The 7,458-nt window shown below is 39.0% G+C and overlaps 1 pseudogene across 1 annotated transcript; it reads right to left on the reverse strand.

Annotated features, from left to right (window-relative positions):
* Positions 1 to 877: 877 nt before the first annotated feature.
* LOC311170694 (large ribosomal subunit protein eL21-like) lies at positions 878 to 1,464 on the reverse strand (annotated as a pseudogene). The gene has a single exon. The product of its transcript is annotated as a large ribosomal subunit protein eL21-like (transcript).
* Positions 1,465 to 7,458: the final 5,994 nt, after the last annotated feature.

Below are 7,458 nucleotides of genomic sequence, written 5' to 3' on the forward strand. Positions count from 1 at the left end.
AGGAATTTAGCATGATTAGAAAGGTTGGATTTTCCATCTACCATTTATCTATTGGTCTAAAAGAATAGCCAGCACCACTGGGCCCTACCTTCTTACTGTTCTTTGCATGGTAGAGGTATTTCTGGAAAGAATTCAGAGAAGTAAGGTTATGCGAACTAAACCACATTGTTTAATTTCTTACCACCACACATTTTGACATATGTTAAGGAAAATAAAAAGCTTTAGTTCATTAATTAATATGAACTATAAACAGCAATTTAAGGATGTGTAAAGTCACATATTAAAGAAAATAAAATTTCACATATTTAAAAACAGATATGCTTAAATAGTATTTTTAATTATAAAGTAGAATGCTATTCTAAGTCATAATGTACTGAATCAGAAAATACATTCTCTGAGTAAAGATCCGTAAGACAGAGGAGAATTTCTTAGACCTTTATATTAGTTCTATGGTTATCAGAAATGTCATTCATAATTTTTTTTTTTTGTAGTCCAGAGCTCTTTTATTTCTTTTTTTTTTTAAATGTTTCTTTGTTTTTTTTATTTTTTTATTTTTTTTTTTTATAGAGGCATGCTTTATTTATTTATTTGTTTGTTTTGTTTATACATGCACTGGGTACAGTCAGAAGCGCGGGAGGGTGAGAGAATTCACCAGAGCCAAAGCGGGGAGCAGAGCAGGCAGAAGGACCGAAGTACACTGCTGAGGGGAGCAGTGGGAGGCAGGAGAGGTCTGCGCGCCATGTGGGACCCTCCTCCAGTGGCCGGGGAGCAGCCGGGGATCGAACCGGCGCCGCAGAGGCTGCGGGCAGCTTCGCAACCCAGCGCTCAACCGCTGCGCCACCGGGGAGGCCCTCTTTTATTTCTTTTTGCACACCTATCATGCCATGAATTCATAGGGAATAGGTTCTAGCAGCTCAGGCTCCTTCCCATTGGTTCTCACAAAGTGTGCTTCTCTAGGTGGAGCAGGCTGGCGCTTCAGCTAAACCCAAGTACCCTTCTCTTTGGCTTCCTTTTTCTTCTGATCATTTTCTTTCACACGTTTCAGGAAGCTATCTCGGCTCTTAGAGTGCTTAATGTGCTCACTACGAACATTAATTCTCTTTGCAAGAATCTTGCCCTTTACTTGCTTGTTTACAACAATGCCAACTGCATGCTGGGTAACATTATAGACTCTTCCGGTTTTGCCATGGTAACATTTGTGGGGCATTCCTTTTTGAACAGTGCCCATCCCCTTGATGTCAACAATATCACCTTTCTTATAGATTCGCATGTATGTGGCCAAAGGAACAACTCCATGTTTTCTAAAAGGCCTAGAGAACATATAGTGGGTCCCTCTTTTCTTTCCCTTTGTGTTAGTCATTTTGGCGACTTACTGGAAGATGGCGGTTCCAGCCGAAAGGCCATAAAAATTATGAATCTCAGAATATTAAATACAAGCAATATTTTATTTTTTTAGTAAATTGAGTTATTCCTTGATGTCCTGTATAGAAGAAAATAAATCTTTGTCAATTCAAGGTCCACTGCTCGGGCCTTTCCTAGGGGGTTGACTTTAAGTCCCTAAGAACTTATAAAACATGGAGGCATCAGGGAGGGACATTTGTTCACCTCATCGACTCATGCCACATGTATTGAGTTATCCTCATTCACACCAACTCTTCTGCCTTTGGTCCACACTGCTCTTAGGGTATCCTCCTCAACCTGCCTGGGGTTTTCCCAGCTCTAGGTGGCAAGTCTGGACCATTCTTCACTGCCCACTTCCTTCTCTCCCAGTCCCTAGTAACTATTATTCTACTTTCCATCTACATAAAAGACAATTTTTAGTATATATACATGATTTTTAATGATGCACTCCTGAAACATGTTATGATTCAATGTTACTCCAATTTAAAAAATTAAATTGACAAAAAGACAACTTTTCTGTTACCTCTTAATATTGGTGGGCTACCACAAGTCCTGGTTTGCCTGGGACAATCCTGATTGACACCCATTGTCCAGACATTCCACCATATTTGCATTTAGCATTTGCCCATACCATTTTCACCTTCAAAAATGTCTTGGTTTTCATGATTGACAGAGTCAGCCAACTAAGGGACTATGTTGCACAAGTGAGTTCTACCAGGTGGTAAAAGACAAATCCCTTATCTCAAGTGTCTAGAGTTCTGTTTGTCTCAGCAAAGAAGACAGTGCTGAGAATTGTGGGAGATACAGAAACTCAAAGATGCTCCCTATCAAATATTTCCTTTTTACTCTTCCTCCCCTGACTCAGACAGACTTTATCTAATCTCAAATCTTGGTAACCTGGCTTTTCATTTATTCTCCAAAATACCAAGCTTAGCTTCTATAATCTGTGCTGCTGAAATTCAAATTGACCTCTGCATAAGCCACAAAATACATATTTTGAAACTCAAAAACCAAAAATAACACTTATTTAATGACACTATCTTGGATGCAAGGCAGTGGTTACCGAAGTCTAGATCTCAAAGTAGGTATTATAATAAGGTGACAGGAAACACAGAAAAAAAAGTCATCTTTCATTAAATTATTGCCCCAACATATTTAAAAATGCATTTTTGTAAGTGTAATATTTTTTGGTGGGGAGGGACATTAAATCTGTGTGATATTTATTTATTGTGTATCCACTGTGGTGGCCATTATCCATTGTATGTTCTTTATGGTAACTGATGAAGTTTCTGTCACGAAGGGACACTGGAAACTACAGCTGACATAGTTGTGTCCTGGTCCTGCCAAGCTAGTGGTGCAACCAACCCTATCACACCAACTCAGGAAACAAGGTTTGGCAGATCCAGAAACATTGCAAATCATAATGCTAGCTGCTTAGGCTAAACTGGAGGCAGAGGGTAAAGTAAGGCTGTTAAAGGATGTAGGGTCAAGAGACCCTAAACAGGGTAGTAGGGAGATGGAAGATATAATTAGACAGAATGGAAATACAGTTTTAAGAGGCTGTCGGGTATAGGACGAGGGGCTGTGGAGAAAATAGAAGAGGGGAGGAGAGGAAGCTGGTGATGAAAATTTTACCACGTATAGTTTCCACCAAAGTGGAAAATCTCTAGCAATAGATCTTACTGATGCCACTGCCATTTCCAGTGGCATTTTGCCACTTAATTGTAGAATAATTTTGAAAAATATTAAATAGCTGGAATGGTAGACTGCACATGGTCATTTATCTTTTCTCCTGGATCCTAACTTTAAGGTGAGCCCCAACCTGATTCTTCACTGTCATTTACCTCCTATGCATGTAGTTTTGGCACAGTTCCATACCACTGAAAAATAAAGGTTATAGAAGCATCATTCACAGAGGTTGCTTTTCTTTTTTTTTCCAAGTTTACATTTCCAGTGAGTCTTTAAAAAAAAAAATCTTTTCATTTATGCATACAAGAGCTGGGGTATAGGCAGAGATGTGTGGGGGGCGGGTTTGAGAGGATTCATCAGAGACAGAGTGGGGAACAGAACAGACAGATCAATGGAAATACACTGCTGAGGGGAGCAGCAGGCAAGCCAGGAGAGGTCTGCTTCGCCATGTGGGTTTCTCTCTGGCCAGCTGGGGATCGAAATCGTGCTGCAGAGGCTGTGGATTGCTTCATAGTGCAGTGCTTAAACCCTTGTGCCACCAGGGAGGCCCTCCACTGAGTCTTTTAATTTGAAACTCTATCACCTGTCATTAACATGCTTGGCTTGTTATACACCCATGTTGGTGATCTCTGTTATGTTAAAAAGGAAGACTCTTCCAGGATTGCAAATGAATCCATTAATTCACATTTAGTTGTCATCCCATTCCATAAATCCAAAGGGCAGAAGTGAACATTTTGTGTTCAAAATTACTGAGGGCCTCCCTGGTGGCGCAAAAGGTTAAAAAGCAACCTATGAAGCGATCTGCAGCCACTGCAGCATGAGTTCGATCCCCAGCCAGGGAGTTGCCCACACGGTGCAACAGACCTCTCCTGACTTGCCTGCTGCTCCCCTCAGCAGTGTATTTCAGTCAATCTGCCTGTTCTGTTCCCCACTCTGTCTTGGTGAATTCTCTCACCCCCACATCTATGGCCTGTACCCCAGTTCTTATATGCATAAATAAATCTTTAAAAAAAACAAAAAAACAAAAATTACTGAGCTCTATGCACGAAGGCACCCATAGGAAATAATTAGGAGCATTACAAATAAGCTTTCAACAAAAGGGAAAAAATAATGTACCCAGCTCAGTGATATTCCACTCATTTAGATTTGTCCTAATAGCCTCCCTAATTTCTAAAGCCTGCAATACTGACCCCTCTCTAGTCCACCCCTCAAATTCTTCAAATATGACTTTGAAAATGCTAGTTTTTCACATTGTGCCACATAAATGTTTGACATGATCTTCTCCCCACCCATACCCTTGTCCCCCAGTGGGGGAAAAAAATCATTCGTAAACCAGCTTTGGATCATGACTAATTTACTTTCCTGGAAAGGTCTCATTTCTACATGGGAAGGGAAGATTTTAATAGCATGGAGGTGTTTCTGTTTCATCCTCCTCCCTCATTTCAATATAAAGAGGCTGACCTGACCCTCTCTGACACAGTCATGAGCTGAAATCATAGCCATGTTCCACACATGGGGAAAAAACCACATTTATAGAGGATAACATTATTTTAAAGGTAATATCTGATGCCCACAATTAGACAACTGGTAGAAATGAAACAGATAACTGACATACACTAATCATTTATAACCAAAAATTTTGACACTTCTTCTAAGTAAAACAACACAAAAGTACTAATATTTTGTATTTCTACATCTTCAAAGCTTTTATTTGTGAATTGGTAATTTTTATATAAATTTTTCCAACGTAGCATATTGAATTTTTTTTTGTGGGACCCTCGCCGGAGGCCAGGGAATGAACAGGCGCTGCAGCACTCAACCACTGTGCCACCAAGGGAGGCCCAAGCATATTGAATTATTTGAGTGCCAGCATACTGACAGATATACACAAATTGTTTCTAGGAACACTGAGGATTATGTGATAACATCAATAAGAAAGGAGATGACTAGAATAATTTAGGAGAATAACTCTGCCACTGCTTCCAATATAGCAGTCATCTATTTAAAAAAACACACATGGCAAATATCACAGTCCTAAGTAACCTGTTCCCAGTTGCACACTGAACATTTTGGTGATAAAGGAGGTGACGAGACTGGTCACTCTACTCACTGCTTCTAAATCACGCTATACCCCAAGCACCCTCCACTTCTTGTGCATGTTTCAATGTAATCTAGGATGCTTTCACCCACCTTCTAACCTAGCCTACAAGTTTATAGTATGAAGCATCAATCTTTCTTCTTCCACAAGACTTTTCCTGACTCACTCAGCTCAGTCATCTTTGCTTCTGCTGAACATGCCATTGCTTCATATTGAGAAAAGGAAGAAGTCACAAAAAATTGAAATCACTCATGATTCTAATATTTAGTGTCATTAGGGAAAAGATATAGCATGGAGGGGAAAATACTCTGGAGAAATTCTTAATTCCATTAAGGGAGAGAGGGAGTGTAGGGGCAGCGGCATGGGGAAAGGGGAGGATTAGGAGGTGGTTGGGACAGTATCCCCAATCAAAGACATTGTTGCAAGCTATTCAGTGGAACTGCTCAGGTTCCAAAGAACCAATGAAAAGGACTTGGTGGAGGCGGGGGGAACTGAAATGAAAAAGGACCATGGATAAAACTCAATGTGTTCTCTTTTTCAACACATTCTCTCATTCCTACTCTCATATTGAATGAGAGAATTATGGATGAATATGTGTAATCTGTGTAGAAGTCTGAGTTCAATGAAAGAGAAATTAGGAACGGTTTTGAGTCTATCATTGTCCTGCCGGCATTCACTTGATCTTCCCTTTCCTCTTTCCTGTGGCTCTAGCATTCTCATGGACTCTGTTTTCTCATGACCTTTTCCTGAGCCAGTCAGCCATGACTAACCAGCAGTGTCACCTGGCATGCAGTACAGTGACCTGTGCATTAGAAGCCGATCTGAAGTGGTTGTGAGCAGGACAGACATGCTGAGACTTCCCAGAAGCGAGCAGTGAACCTGACAAGTACTTGGCCTAGAATACCACATATGGCTCTAAACCTTTATCATCACAGAAATGATATTTGATGGTTGTGCATGCAGGTTTCCTGGGTCACTCCTCTAGTTGTTGCTATAGAAAAAAATTACACTAACAGCTTGCCAATATTCAGGTAGAGTGAATCGTTGCTATACATTTTAACTATTATTTCCATAATTTCATCCTTGGATTCCTTTAAAACTCTTGGGAGAATGCCAACGTGTCACAAAGATTCATGAACAGCCAACTCATTAATTTTTTATGCTATTACAAAAGTGGAATTTCTAATACCTGTCATTTTAATTTCAACTTTCAAATAATTCACTTTAGAATATGCCTGTAATTATCCTTGTTTTACCATATGCTATAAAATTTTCACTAAAATCCAAAAATATTTGTGGAAATACTGTTATTTTTAGTGAACATTAACTGAAAAGCTAGCAATAGTATCAGCTTCCTGAGACTGAGAAATACAATCTTTATGGCACCTTCTCTGTGTTCATGCTCCATGATTAAGCATCCTAAGATCCAGATGCAGGTGCCTTTGATGGGCTATTCCAAATGTGGGGCCCAAAGAGACAAAGTTCCATAGGGCAGTGCGCATGTACTACATTTGCACAGTGTTTTCAAGCTCCAAGCCTCGCTTCCTGGTAGCAAATGTTTGCACAGTCACTAACTACGTAACTTTCGCCAAATTATTTCCTCTCAATGAAATTTAAACATCTTCATCTATGGGATGAATATCAATATCACATCATAGAAAAGTTATAAGGATTAAATGAATTGTGAATGCTGCTTGGCCTAGTTACCAATGCCCAGCATGCATTTGCTAAATATTAATAGTTAATATTATGAAAGGAGACTTTGATTTGAGATTAACTAGCACATGTGATTTTAAGTTTTCAAGTTTTCAGCCTGACCAAATTATATTTTGTTATTAAAGGTGAGAAAACAAACCTCACTGATCTGATAATCAAAGTAATAGGTAAAACATATCTATCTGAAGTAATAAGTTTTGATTCAAATATGCTTCTACTATGGGTTATTTATAACTAATAAGGATTCTCAATCAGCATGAAGGCTAGACCTTCTGAGATTTACTTTCTTAATGGAGTCATGACCTCTAAACATTCATTCTTACCCTAAAAATAAAGAAATTAGGAACTTCTATGTGAAATAATATGGCAAGATGACAGAAAATACTCATGAAAAAGAAAGAACTACTAACTCTGATTTAAAAAACACTTTAAATATAAGACTTTATCTACAAACTATAATGAATACCTAGAGACTACAGCAAGGTAATACAAAATTTGTGAAATTCAATCACACTTACAAATGCAATGTTTAATATTACACATTAGCAGACTCG

This window comes from Talpa europaea (genome assembly GCF_964194135.1).
Source record: "Talpa europaea genome assembly, chromosome: 5".
In the NCBI taxonomy this organism is placed as follows: domain Eukaryota; kingdom Metazoa; phylum Chordata; class Mammalia; order Eulipotyphla; family Talpidae; genus Talpa; species Talpa europaea.